Below are 14,941 nucleotides of genomic sequence, written 5' to 3'. Positions count from 1 at the left end.
ACCCCTGATATCGTCAAAGAGCTATTGAAGCTAGCAGCTGGTCACTTGGCATCTGAAATGAACCTACCACTATATTTATCCTCCACTATAGAAAAATGTAGCATATTCAACTCCAACTCACAAAGAACCAATACTGATGAACAGAACTATTCTCAACACTGTGAAAATATGTCCCACAGTAACAAACTTTAAGTAGACAGCTTCCCAGTGCTTTTAAAATATAATTTGACTTCCATGAGTTTTCAAAACCAAATCTTAAGCAAGATACCGCGTCCTTTACTCTTAGGTCAGAGATGCTGACAAGAGTAGAGTGATAAAGTGGCTGCAGGGCCGCATACAAGCACAGATATTGATTTAAATTCCATCAAGTACAACTGCTTTCCACAGCAGTTTAACTGCCAAAGTAGAGGACATTCGCTCTGTACCAAGTGACAGCACAATTCTGAGAGCACTACAGATGTCCTCAGGTCACCCACCCTCAGGCAACTGGGGGCTAACCAGAGGAGCTAAATTCAACACTGGTTGTGATCCTCATTCCTTTTTTTTCTGGAAGGATCAGTAGGTTTCTACCAATTTCACATCTGTTTCAACTTTTCATATACTCTATTCAGACATCTACATACTTTACAAATTATGGTTTGGCTCTTACTGAATCATGCCTTAAAAAAAGGTCATCCCAGAGCGGAACCAACGGGAACCAACTATGCTGGAATCATCACCACCATAATTTTACCTGCCTCACTGATAAAAATGGGTCCTTCTACACGAATACTTCAAATCAAAACTTTTCTGGATGGATACAGTGACTGCCTCATTACTCTCCAAGAATTAGAGGGGGGAAAAAAGCCTATAAATTTAGTCCCTTTTAATCCAGGATAAACTGTTTAGAATTTTTTATTTTGTTTGTTCTAGAAACAATATTACAGTCCGTGCTTGGTGCTCACTCTTCATTGCTGCACAGGATGTGGGGACGGAAGGCGATCCTCCAGGCAAGAAGCTTACTCTCCATTCCACCACCCTGAGTTTACCAGGCTGTTAGATTCAGAAGTTTGTATCATTAAATCACATGTAATTAGATTTTCAATTCACTACCACCGTTGCTAACATGCAAAGCAGCCAACAGATCCGCCAGAGATTTTATTCATGATAAAACAAATAAGGCAAATGAAAAAGCATTAACTTTTATGAACTGTATACAAGTACCTTACAAGTCAGTAAAAAATAACTAATCAGTGCACAACCTCTGCTGTGCTTGAGTAAGGAGGTACTTACTCAGCACCTCCTAGCTGGAAAGCACTCAGTCAATGACTTAACTGAGAACTAATAAAGTGAACCAGCTTGGGGAAGCCATAAGCTGGTTAGAAGAGCCAGGATGACCTCAAGCTGCATCTTTGAGGTTCTCATCCTCCCCCAGCACCATGCTACTCCTATGTCACACTAGGCTTAGATTTTAATCTTTTCATGAATTTATCTTCCCAACAAGAATGTAAGCCTCTTAAAATCTCTGTATATTTTGCCCCTTAGCTCATGTGAAGTATACAGCAAATCTGTGATAAACGGTACAAAGAAAACCAGTACAATACACTATTAAATAATCCCAGAATTGCCATAAACCTAACGTGCTCAAAGATCTGTACTTTTAACCCCAACTCTAGCAAATTCTGGCCCCTATTTTTTTTTTTTTTTATCTATTAAAGATAGACAATACTAACCCCTCTCAACTGTCTAATGGTCTTAAATAGCCCAAACATAATGACACACAGCCCTTTGGAGCAAACAAAGTACTCCACCATCTGGAATAAAAACCACAGAGTGTGTGGAAGTGTATTCCTGAATCAGTACAAATATTCGTATTGGAAGTGGAAGAGCTATTGATACATTCCACTGGAACTTTTTTAAAGTGGTCTAAGGTTTTCTATCTGTAAAATAGAGTTCAAAAAATAAGACAGAGGGACTTCCTTGGTGGTCCAGTGGCTAATACTCCGCACTCTCAATGTAGGGGGCCCGGGGTTCGATTCCTGATCAGGGAACTAGATCCCACATGCCGCAAAGAAGATCCCAAACGCAGCAACTAAGACCCGGCGCAGCCAAATAAAATAGTAAGGCAGAAAGTTATGTTAACTGTTTATTCTCCACACTGGCAGTTCTCAAAATATGATCTGGGAACCCCAGGGAAACTCAAAGACCCTTTCAAGGGATACATGAGGTCAAAATTATTTTCATCATAATGCTATGATGTTACTTTCCTTTTTCACACTCATTCTTTCATGAGTATGAGTGGAGTTTACTCATGAGTGTGACAGTACAACCTATTAAGTGCAGAAGCAGATATGAATCCAGCTGTCTTCTATTAAGGCAGACACTAAAGGGACTTGTGAGTGTATAATGATGCCACTCTTCTTACTAAATTGGGTTTTGTTCTGGAAAACATGGGTATTTTTTATTAAAAATGCTTCCATGTTTCTTTTTAACTAAATTTATAAATTTTTTTTAATTTCTCAGTTTTAATTTCCAGTACAGTAAATATAACATATATTCAGGCATACCTCATTTTATTGTGCTCCACAGATACTGTATTTTTTCCTTTTTCTTCTTTCTTTTTTTTTTTTTTTTTTTTTTTTTAACAAATTGAAGGTTTGTGGCAACCCTGCAACAAGCAAATCTATCGGCACCATTTCTCCAACAGGATTTGCTCACTTCATGTCTCTGTATCACATTTTGGTCATTTTCGCAAATTTTCAATTTTTTTCAGTTGTTATGTTCGTTATGGTCATCTATGATGAGTGATCTTTGATGTTACTATTGTAACAGTTTACAATAAAGATGTAAAAGATTACAATTCACGGAAAGCTAATATGATTGTTAGCATTTTTTAGCAATAAGGTATTTTTTTACCTAAGGTTTGTACATTTTTCTCAGACCTAATGCTATTGTACACTCACTGGACTACAGTATAGTGTAAACATAAATTTTATACGCACTGGGAAAACCGCAAAATTCATGTGACTCACTTTATTGGTGATATTCACTTTATTGCAGTGGTCTGGAATTGAAACTACTGTATCTCTGAGATGTGCCTGTATAGCTGACAAAAACAAAAACTTCTCAGAGTCAGCCTGGGAACCGACACCAATTTAGGAGAATTTAATGAAATTAAATTTGAGTAAAGAATTTTATTCTAACTGGTGCATATCTACATGCACATGATTTTAAGTTAGAAGATATCGGGCTGAGGTTGGGCAGAGAGGGAAATGGACCAATTACCTCGTGTGACTTTTGAGTTTTCATACCAAACCAAAAGTGCAAGTTTCAGTATAAACAATCTAATCCACAGGTGAACTAAATCATAGATTGCGCTTCATTCAATAATGCTTCAGCTTGTGCACTGAGGAAGGATTAATGAGCAAGCATCTTATGAATATACCAAACCTCCACCCTCACCCCCCAAAAAAACAACAGAAAGAAAATGGAGAGAAAAAACAAAAAGCAAAAAAACCTGAGCAGGTGAGAGGGCAGACAAAGGACTGATGTTCAGAAACTTCAGTGGGTTTCTGAACTCAGTATCCATACAGACAGACTTCCATTCCCAGCCACTCATTAAAATATACCAAGAAGTCTACTTTACTCTTCTCATTGCTTACCTCCAGCTAAGAGTCAGAAAGCTAATGCATTTTTTCCTTTCCCCACAGGGAAATCCAGATGCAGAGGATACCATGCAATGCCTCCAAGAGACACGTAGTGACATTCAGACATTTGTCTGAAATTTGTAAATATGGTGGTAACTGTTGTATTCCCAGGTGTTGAGCTCATAATTTGAAATCAACCCATAGAACAAAGGTAACCTCTGCTTCATTTGAAATTAAAAGAACTATATTCATTATGTCTCCCCACTATTTCCAGTATATATGTTTAAGCATTAATGTATATAGCTCTATATTAAGTATTAGAGGAATTAAAATGTATACGACAACGCCCACACCCTCAAGATTATTCATTAGAAGTTCAAACAATTAAATAAAAACAAAAGATGTCACCAATTATCTCTCAAATGCATGACAGCCAATGAGTGCCTTTAGCGCTGAAGACACGACAGAATCATTGGGGAATTCTTCAGAATAGGGTCTTCAACTAGTCCTTAAGGGTCATTTTTCTAAACCAAATTTTTTAACCCTAAATATAAAAAAGAAGCCTGGCTCACCAAAAACATTACTTTGGTAAAGTACTTTAAAATAAGGTACATGACTGCCATTTCTCAAAATAATGTTCACCCTGAATGTTGATCTTTTCAAACTATTGAATAATGTCTCTAGAAATACTGGAGAAGTCCAATTTGAACATTTTTCTCAGAAAAAAATGTCACTTTTCAAGTTATGGTTTAATGAAGATTTGGCTTCAAGGATATTCATCTCAGGACTGTTTGTTTTTTTTTTTTTGGCCACACCACAGGGCATGTGGGATCTTAGTTCCCCGACCAGGGATCGATCCTGTGCCCCCTGCAGTGGAAGGCGGAGTCTCAACCACTGGACTGCCAGGGAAGTCCATCCCAGGACTGTTTTTAATAGTAAAAAATTGGTTACCACCAAAAAAAAAAAAAAAAGTATGTTAAAATCATCAATGGAATACAATGGAACAATTAAAAATTACAGAGTAAAATATGTATTTACATGGAGAGATAATCACTCCATTTCAGGTGAAAAAACTAATCAGTATGTAGAATTATCCCATTTCGTAAACAAATACAAATGTACTTAGAGATAGAAATTATCAGTTGAAGCTGATTACGAATGATAGAATTTATGGATAATTTTTACGTTCTTTATAGTACTTATAAGAATTTTAAAGTGCCTACAGTGCACAGATATCAATTCTGTGATGAGGAAAAAAGTCTATCGTTTTAAAAACACTAATTCTATGTTCCTGACTGATCGATGCCTTCCTCTACCTTGGCAGGTTAGAAGACATCCAAAGATGTTTTTAAGTTCTTCTCACCCATAGTCAGTGGATGACAGAAATTGTTAAAGACAGCTTCCCTGGTGGCACAGGGGTTGTGAGTCCGCCTGCCAATACAGAAGAGATGGGTTCGAGCCCTGGTCTAGGAAGATCCCGCATGCTGCGGAGCGACTAAGCCCGTGCGCCACAACTATGAGCTCACGCTCTAGGGCCCACGAGCCACAACTGAGCCCATGGAGCCCGTGTGCCACAACTACTGAAGCCCGAGCGCCCTGGAGCCCGTGCTCTGCAACAGGAAAAACCACTGCAATGAGAAGCCCATGCACCGCGACTAGAGAAAGCCCGCGCGCAGCCACGAAGACCCAACGCAGCCAAAAATAAATAAAAATTAACTAATTAATTTTTTAAAATTGTTACAATATAAACTTTTGCCCAAGGGTCAAAACTCTGCTAGAAAAAACAAAACAAAACTCTCGCGTGAGTTTAATTAAATCTACAGCTAACAAGCATCAGGCTTCTCAGGCAACTTGCAACACTTCGCGAGCTAAGAAAATAAAACTATTAAAACATAATTTTTCGACAAGGAAAAGGACGTCGGGGACTTTGAAGTAATGTGCTCTGGGAAGGTGTTACACATTCGAATCCCAAACAAAATAATCCTGACATGAATCTGAGCTGAAAACCCAGGGGTGGTACAAAAGCCAAGCCTGTCAGCAGAGTTCCAACTCGTGGTCCATGCTCCTTACGAATCAGGGAAGGCAGCAATAACATACTTAAGCTATTTTAAATACTGAAGGGGAAAAAGCTAATGAAAAATAGGCTGTGCGCAGTAAGGACTCATACAGTAACTGAAACCAAGGTGAATCCTTCGCATTAGGCTTAAATGTTATTACCACACCCACCCCTCCTACTGGTTAGAAAATACTGTGTCTGGTTAAAAAAATGTTAAGGGGCAGCAATACTTATTTTTTATACAGCTTGCCGGACAAGATCGTTCATGAGGGATCCAGCCAAGAAAATAAATAAATAAATGGGTGCATAATAGAGAAGGTTGGGAACCAGGACTGCAGGGAATCCACAGCACCACCGAAGACCCATGACACCCAAGACCAAGGACACCTCGTGGTGCCCCTGAGGGTGGCAAGGCAGCAGGCAGGACTTCAGGTGGTACGCGAGGTGGGAAAGGGCCAGCGTGGCCAAGTGGCCGCTGTCAGCACTGACCTGATGACCAGGGACACAGAGAGAGGACGAGAGGCAGGGCTTCAACGCCAGGCCCCTGCAATTCCCATCTGAGCACCTGGATATTTTAAAGAATAAACACCAGCTGCTGTAGTCTGAGTTGCCAATTCTTCTTTTCTTCCCATTTGCTGCTGTACTGAATCACCAGCCCAGCTCTGGACACCTGGTTCTAACAACCAGGCAGCATGGTCCCATTATTAATAACTACAGGGCAGGGTGCCAAGAGGCCATCTAATCTGGCTCTTTGGCTCTATTCTAAACCCTACTTTACGGGGTAAAGGCTAAAAAAAAATCGCTTGGTGTTTCCCAAACATATATTTTAGGATATGGTATCCTCATAGGCTATTTATTTGCAACAAAATACTGTGGTTATTTCCTCTTCTATATTAAAACAAAAACAAAACAAACAACCACAAAAAACCCACTTAATAGTTCTTTCTAGAGTAATACCAGTTTGGTTCCCTCCGTCCCCTGACATCCTCTTATGAGCTATCCATATTCAGCGTCCCTTAAAATCTGCTTCCTACTAAGCATTTATTTTCTATCTCTTATTTTTGCCAGTTGTGTGTTCTAAACATAACTTGTCAATGTTCATCTTTTCAAAAAGGTAAAGCATGACTATTAGTACACCATGGCCAACCACTTAAATATAGCAATTCAATAATTCACTGCACTTTTATTTAAAAAATCAATTTATCACTTGAGATTTTTTTCCCCTCCTATGCTTATATGAAAAAGGTTATCTGGTAGAAAGGCACTGTTCTTCAATAGCTTAAATGTCTGTCTGTCAACTCCCTGAAAGGACAGTAGAGTGGCACGAATCACTTCAGTCACCTCAGCTTGGCAAATAATTGGTCTCTCCCACAGCCCTGCAATGATTCATTACACAGCCCAGCCAGCCAGCAAGGCTCCATTAGACCTGACTAGTCCAAGACACCAAGGCATACACTCCCCAAGACAGCCCTGCAGGAGCCCATGAGGCCAAGGACCAGCAAATGAAGGCCACTCCGAGCACTGCTGGCCTTGCTGGCCCTCGAAGTTGAAACATTCCCATTCAGACTTGATTGCTCTTAAGAAGTAAGAACTTAGGTAACAGAATTCCCAAAGTAATTTTTAAAAGAACTGTCTCATAAAACCTGACTCAGGACTTGGGCCTCATTATTCAAAATTCCTCAGTCTATTTCCTCATGTCTAAGCAGCTGTTAATAGTAAAACACATGATCTATTTATTAACTTTAGAAAAACATCACTACATAAAATGTACAGATTGGTTTTAAGATTTACAGGGTTTCCAAAAACATTAAAATGGGGGGGGAAAAGCAATTTGAAGTTAGGAAAAGATGGTAATTTTGAAAATATCTGGACCGTTAAACATAGGAAATACACATATATTAAGAAAGTTAATTTTTAAAAGGTATATTATACTCAGTAGAACTATTTTTAAAAGCTTTGAAAAGCACCCTTTCATACAAAACTTGATGTGCTAATTTGCCCTTACGGAATTTAAAGACACCTAGAGATTAGGCTTTATTAGTTTCCTTTGAGTAGTTAAATACATTACACATTCTCTTCTGTGGCATTTTGTTTATGAGGATATGATGCCTTTTTATTAATGAAAAATTTCACACAACAAATGGTCAGGTTCAATGATTCAGCCATGGTCACAACTAGGATCACGGGACGGTATGAGATTCTAAAGTAACTTACGTTCTCTCTGGGCCTCATTTTCCTTTTATTAAACATGGCTAACAGATGCTTATATGTAAGTATACATGGCAGGGACTATACAGAGCTCTACAGATGTAACTTGGTGGTATCATTATCTTTTCTCATAAGCATAGAAAGAAAATACAGGTAAGCATTTAAATTTTACAGTCATTTAAAGAAAACTAAGTCAGAAATTGTGTATCAAAGAAAGCACAATGGATTCACATTCCTCACTGGAAAAAGAGCAATTAAGCAAGTACTTTAATTTCCCTAAATTTCCCAGTGGATTACATCTGCTTCAGAAGTAAGGTAAACACAGCGCAATGGTGTCTTTATTATTCACTAAGCACTTTTCAGGCGACACATTCTGAAGTCTTTTCTAAACAGACTACTCCTCAGATAATATTCACCTGACTGGCTACCAGCTGAAAAGAGGAGTGACTCAAGTTTTAAACCAATTTCCCACTGATTTAATTGAACAAGAGCACAGCAAAGAGATGTGTCAACTATTTCTACTTTTCAGTTTGACCCCATGTAAAGCTCTCAGTTATGTGAGTGCTAAGTTATGGAAAGCATACGGACTGAGTGAGCATCTGCAGGGCACCAAGTTGTAAGAGTTAAATCTGGGTCCCCTCCTGCCCCCCTCACATGGATGAGGACCTAATGGTTTGGTGGTTTTCTCGACTGAGAAAGTCAAAGCTACTCAAACCTAACTTTTAATTTACTGTGGAAAATAACTTAATAGCATAAATCAATGCCATTGGACCAAAGGAAATACACACTTAAAAATAAAAAGAATGGACTGATGGGTAGGCAAATGATTAAATACAGCACAATGTGCACTGTAGAATCTAGATGGTGGGCACATACGGGTGCTAAGTATATACTGGTTTCAACTTTTCTGGATATTTGAAAATTTTCATAATAAAGTACTGGGGGAATTCAAAATTGTAATCACAATAAAGGAGACAGCAGGCCTCACGGGGAGTAACCACAGCCTGGAAGGAAAGACACCGGTTCTCAGCCTAATCCCAGTAACTCACAAAGTTTACAACTGTAAAGGGTCTTGGGAATCCCCCAGGACAGGTAAAATACATGGTTTTGAGTCTGTGAAAAACTAGAAAAATAGGAGCATAGCATTTTCAAAAAACTAAAAACTGTTCTTTTTGCTGAGATTATATGCCTCTACACTTCTGATTTAAGATATCCTTTATTTCATGAACCGTTGCTGATAGTAAATAAGAAAGTTGGTTTTTTTATGTCCCTACTTAGCAGTCAAATCTGATCACCCCTGATCATCAATTTCCTCATCTCCTACCTTTGATGTATAATTCCTTGACCTACCTTCAGCAAGAATCCCCCTATCTTTGACATTTCCTCTTAGTAATTTTCCATCCACTGACCTCATCACTCTGTTCTTGGGTTATAAATTTCCATCTGTCTTTGCTGTAGTTGGAGTTGAGTCTGATCTCTCTCCCCTAATACAATGCCCCTATTGCAATAGTCTTGAATAAAGTCTTTCTTACCTTTTTAACAAGTGTCAGGATAATTTTTTCTTTATTCATACCTTTATACAGGTATGTATAAAGGTCTTGCGACCTTCAGGTACAGAGGGCTTCGCAGCTAATCATAATGCTTGCTGAAAAGAACAATTTGCTTCCCTAGTGTGACTTAAAGGCTCCAAATACTGAGATTTGAAATTGCCCAGAAGCATTAAGACATTAAAAACAAAACAAACAACTTCCCCCACCCGCAGTGCTGGTCTCTTGTAATCTTAATAGTCCATGATTTCACTTCAATTTAATTTCAAAGAATGACACTAAAGGGGGAAAGACTACGCCGTAAGATTTTCTTGAGGATGATGACTGTGTCTTATATTATGGACCCAGCATACAAATGAAATGATTTCATTGATTGGATGAGAGAAGTAATGGAAGCAGATGAATGTTGTTTATTTCCTGAGGGAGAATGGCATAAATTCAAGGGGGAAAAATATCAATCCTCTGTTCAAATTAGGCAAATCAGAGAAAATTATAAAGACACTTAATTTTTAAACTAACTTATCTTTAAAATTTTTTAGTTAAGAAAACAAGTCCATTTACATGCATCAAAAAGAATAAAATAGGAATAAACGTAACCAAGGAGGTAAAAGACCAGACCTGCACACTGAAAACTATAAGATACTGATAAATTAAGTTGAAGACACAAATAAATGAAAAGATATTCTATGATCATGAGTTGAAAGAATATTGTTAAAATGTCCATACTACTCAAAGCAATCTACAGTTTCAACGCAATTCCTATCAAAATTACAATGGCATCTTTCACAGAAATAGAACAAACAATCCTAAAATTTGTATGGAACCACATTAGACCTCAAATAGCCAAAGCAATCTTTAACAAGAACGAAACTGGAGGCATCACATTCCTGATTTAAAACTATATTATAAAGTGACAGTAAATCCAAACAGTATGGTATGGGCATGAAAACAGACACATAGATCAATGGAGCAGAAAGAGTCCAGAAAAGAGTCCAGAAATAAACTCATACCTATATGGTAAATTAATTTACGACAAAGCAGCCAAGAACATACAGTGGGGAAAGGTCAGTCTCTTCATAAGTGGTGTTGGGGAAAATGGACAGCACATGCAAAAGAAAAACTGAATTACTACCTTATATCATACATGAAATTAACTCAAAATGGATTAAAAACTTGAATGTAAGACCTGAACCCATGAAACTCCTAGAAAACATAGGCAGTAGCCTCCTTGACATTGATCTTGGTGATGAGTTTTTGGATTTGACACCAAAAGCAAAGGAAACAAGAGTAAAAATAAACAAGTAGAATTACATCACACTCAAAAGCTTCTGCACAGCAAAGGAAACCATCAAAGAAATGAAAAGGTAATCTACCGAATGGGAGAAAATATTTGCAAATCACATATCTGATAAGCGGTTTATAGCCAAAATATATAAAGAACTCATATAAGTAAACAGCAAAAAAAAAAAAAAATCTGATTTTTAAAATGAGTGGAGGATACAAATAGACATTTTGCCAAAGACATACAGATGGCCAATAGGTACATGAAAAAGTGTTCAATATCACTAATCATGAGGGAAACGCAAATCAGAACCACAATAAAATACCATCTCACACCACTTAGAATGGCTATTATCAAAAAGATGAGAAATAACAAGTGTCGATAAAGATGTGGAAAAAAGGAACCTTTGTGCATTATTGATGGGAAGATAAATTCGTGTAGCCAATATGGAAAACAGTACGGAGATCTCTCAAAAAATTAAAAATAGAACTATCATATGATCTAGCAATTCCACTTCTGGGTATTTATCTGAAGGAAACAAAAATACTAACTCAAAAAGATATCTGCGTTACCAAGTTCATTGCAACATTATTTACAGCAGCCAAGACATGGAAACAACCTAAGTGTCCCTCAATGGATGAATTAAAAAAATATGAGATATATATATTCCATATATATAATATTCCATATATATACTGGAATATTATTCAGCCATAAAAAAGAAGGAAATCCTGCCATTGACAACAACATGAATGGACCTTAAGGGCATTATGCTAAGTGAAATAACTCAGAGAAAGACAAATACCATATGATCTCACTTACATTTGGAATCTTAAAGAAGCAAAAAACTGGCCACTCTTGCCCTCTGAGATGGCCCACACTCTGTGGAGTGTGTTTCTCTCTAAATAAATCCACTTCTTACCTAAATAAAGAAAAGAAAAAAACAACCAAACTCACAGACACAGAATTGTACAAACTTCCAGTTATCAAATAAGTCCTGGGGATGTAATGTACAGCATGGTGACTATAGTTAATAATACTGTACTGTATATTTGAAAGTTGCTAAGAGTAAAAGTTCTCATCACAAAAAAAACTATCTGTGTGTGGTGATGGGTGTTAACTAGACTTATTGTGGTGATTATTTCACAGTACATGCATATATTGAATCATGCTGTACACTTGAAACTAGTATGTCGTGTCAATTATATCTCAAATTTCTAAGTTATCTTCAATAACATTATACATTTTTAGAAAACAATTCTATCATGCAGTCAGTTTTAAGTTATCAGTCGGTATGGATGTAACTGTTGATATAATAAGGAAGCACCGTGTGGTGGGGCAAAATCAGAGACGATGTCTATGTAACTGGGGCTGCAACACAGGATAAACACAACCCCTTGAGATAATTAAATCCTCTACCTGAAGCATCACTAGTCTTTGAAGGAAGCTGATCCATGTTTCTAAGAAAAAGGACAGCCCAGGAGCTCCACCCCTGAGGGGACGACTTCCTTATAATCTGAAAAATGGAGGAGAGCTTAGCCACCTGCTTTCAAATAGGAAATTAATACCTTCTGCAGGTTAGTAGAAAGGTAGATGAAATATTTTAGGCTACTCTGCACGGATCTGCAGAAAAGTGCTATGGAGAGCTCTGTTAAGTGAAAGCCCCCTAACACCACACCCCACTCATTTCTTTTCCTCCTTATCCAACAAGAAGTGGAGAACCTCAAGGTTCTTCAGTTGCAAAAGTCAAAGAGGGAGTTCCCCGGGAGGAGCTCTGCTACCAGGTGTAAGAGGGGTGGGTGTACTAGAGGCCAGAAGGGAAAAACAAAGGGCAGGGGATTTCTGAGCTCTGCGGTCGGAGAAATAGCGGTTTCTCTGCTATCAGCAATACACAGCCCATTTTTGGATTGGGCTGTTTGTTTTTTTGTTATTGAGCTGCATACAGAGTGAAGTAAGTCAGAAAGAGAAAGACAAATACCATACGCTAACATATATATATGGAATCTAAGAAAAAAAAATGTCATGAAGAACCTAGGGGTAAGATGGGAATAAAGACACAGACCTACTAGAGAATGGGAATAAAGACACAGACCTACTAGAGAATGGACTTGAGGACACAGGGAGGGGGAAGGGTAAGCTGGGACGAAGTGAGAGAGTGGCATGGACATATATACACTACCAAACATAAAATAGATAGCTAGTGGGAAGCAGCCGCACAGCACAGGGAGATCAGCTAGGTGGTTTGTGACCACCTAGAGGGGTGGGATAGGGAGTGTGGGAGGGAGACGAAAGAGGGAAGAGATATGGGAACATATGTATAACTGATTCACTTTGTTATAAAGCAGAAACTAACACACGATTATAAAGCAATTATACTCTAATAAAGATGTCAAAAAAAACAATACACAGCCAACTAATGCAATTTATTCGTAATTGCTAATTAGTGCCAATGACTGGGGAGATGGAAGAGCCTATAGATTCCAAAATAAATCCAAATACTTGTGGGCCGTTTGCTGGATTTAAATAAGGTTAAATTTCAACAAAATTTTCACCATCTTGAACTTCGTGAGGCAGAAAGACCTTATATAATGCACATTTAACAGAAACTCTCAAAGTAGCTTTCTTTAAATACCCACGTCTGGGGCACTTTTATAAGAAAGGTAATAGGAAAAAAATTGCATAGTTACAGATATAATCTAAATAAGATAATACTATAATTATGCTTTATTCTTTCTGTACAAGCAAAGAAATTTACCACTGATAAAACTTGAATATGATGCTTTCATATACAGAGCACTGCATATTCTCTGCATTATCTACTGTCGTAGTTTCAGGCACAAACTCCACATCCACTACATCCAACTGACCATCAGTGGGAAAGAGGTTGGGAAAAAGGTCAAGAAGAAGAAAAGTCAAAATGCACTTCTAACCTATTAAAAACTGAACTGACTTCCGGGTCCTTGAAGCACTTGGGTGGTTATTTAAACTTGTGGAAAAGAAAGGAAGCAGCTACCATGTGAGGTCTCTGGGTCCGACTATTGTTTCCCATGGGCTCTCTCTGAGCAGGTCTAACAGGCTAAGTCAGTGATTCAACACCAAACTAAAAAATAAAACTTGCTAATCAATGTTTTTGGAAAGATTTTAGCTCCGTGGATGTTATCTGTAACTACAATGCTTTACAACCTAGCATACAGCCCTGAATCAAATGGCTAAACTTCTCAGCCACAACAGGAGGCTTTCTGAGGAGCAGGAAATTCCACCTCGCACAATGCCAATAAATACTGAATAAATGAGGGACTTCTGTTTCTGGATCCCCAAATCTTACAGGGATCACTTAAGCTAATTCTCTAGTTCTATAACCTACAGAGTATCTCCTTCTTAAAGGGATTAACAATATGTTGCAAAAAATAGACCATTTTACCTTTTTTTTTTAAGATGTTCAGGGTAGGAGTTTAGTAATTAATTAATTTTTGCTGTGTTGGGTCTTCGTTTCTGTGCGAGGGCTTTCTCTAGTTGTGGCAAGCGGGGGCCACTCTTCATCACGGTGCGCGGGCCTCTCACTATCGCGGCCTCTCTTGTTGCGGAGCACAGGCTCCAGACGTGCAGGCTCAGTAGTTGTGGCTCACGGGCCTAGTTGCTCCGCGGCATGTGGGATCCTCCCAGACCAGGGCTCGAACCCGTGTCCCCTGCATTAGCAGGCAGATTCTCAACCACTGCGCCAACAGGGAAACCCTCACCTTTTTTTTTTTTTCCTACCATACAAAAGTTCAACAACACCAGAGTTCAACTCTCCTCTAACTCCTCAGTCACCAAGTGATGCCAATTCTTCCTCCCCAGGAAGGCTTAGAAAGTAGCTCACTTTCTGGAAACAAACCACTTCTGATTCAAGCTGGGACTCTGAGCACCACTCTGATCCCCACTCTGAGCAATCTTCCTACCAATCCTATCCCTCTAAGGTACGTTCCAGAACAAAGAGAATTCCTCCTCCCAGTATATCCTGGGCAGTATTACTGGAAGTGGCCTCTGACCGTAACCACAGTTCCTACTTGTCTGTCTCTCGTCTTCCCTATTTCAGCCATTTTGATCATTCAGGATGTATTTTTGCAGGAAGATAAACTATAGTTCAAAGTTTGAGGAAGTGGTACAGTACAACATCTGACAGAGGGAAGTGACAAGACAACATTTGTATACAGGTCTCTGCTTGAATTAACAAGTATGTACT

At 38.5% G+C, this 14,941-nt stretch overlaps 1 protein-coding gene across 2 annotated transcripts in view; it reads right to left on the bottom strand.

Annotated features, from left to right (window-relative positions):
* PPM1H (protein phosphatase, Mg2+/Mn2+ dependent 1H) overlaps nucleotides 1-14,941 on the bottom strand; it is a 262,737-nt gene that overhangs the window by 245,061 nt on the left and 2,735 nt on the right. The gene's annotated exons all lie outside the window — the stretch shown is intronic.

The sequence above is a fragment of the Stenella coeruleoalba genome, assembly GCF_951394435.1.
Source record: "Stenella coeruleoalba genome assembly, chromosome: 11".
NCBI classification, from domain to species: Eukaryota; Metazoa; Chordata; class Mammalia; order Artiodactyla; family Delphinidae; genus Stenella; species Stenella coeruleoalba.
This window is presented reverse-complemented; position numbering and strand designations above follow the sequence as displayed.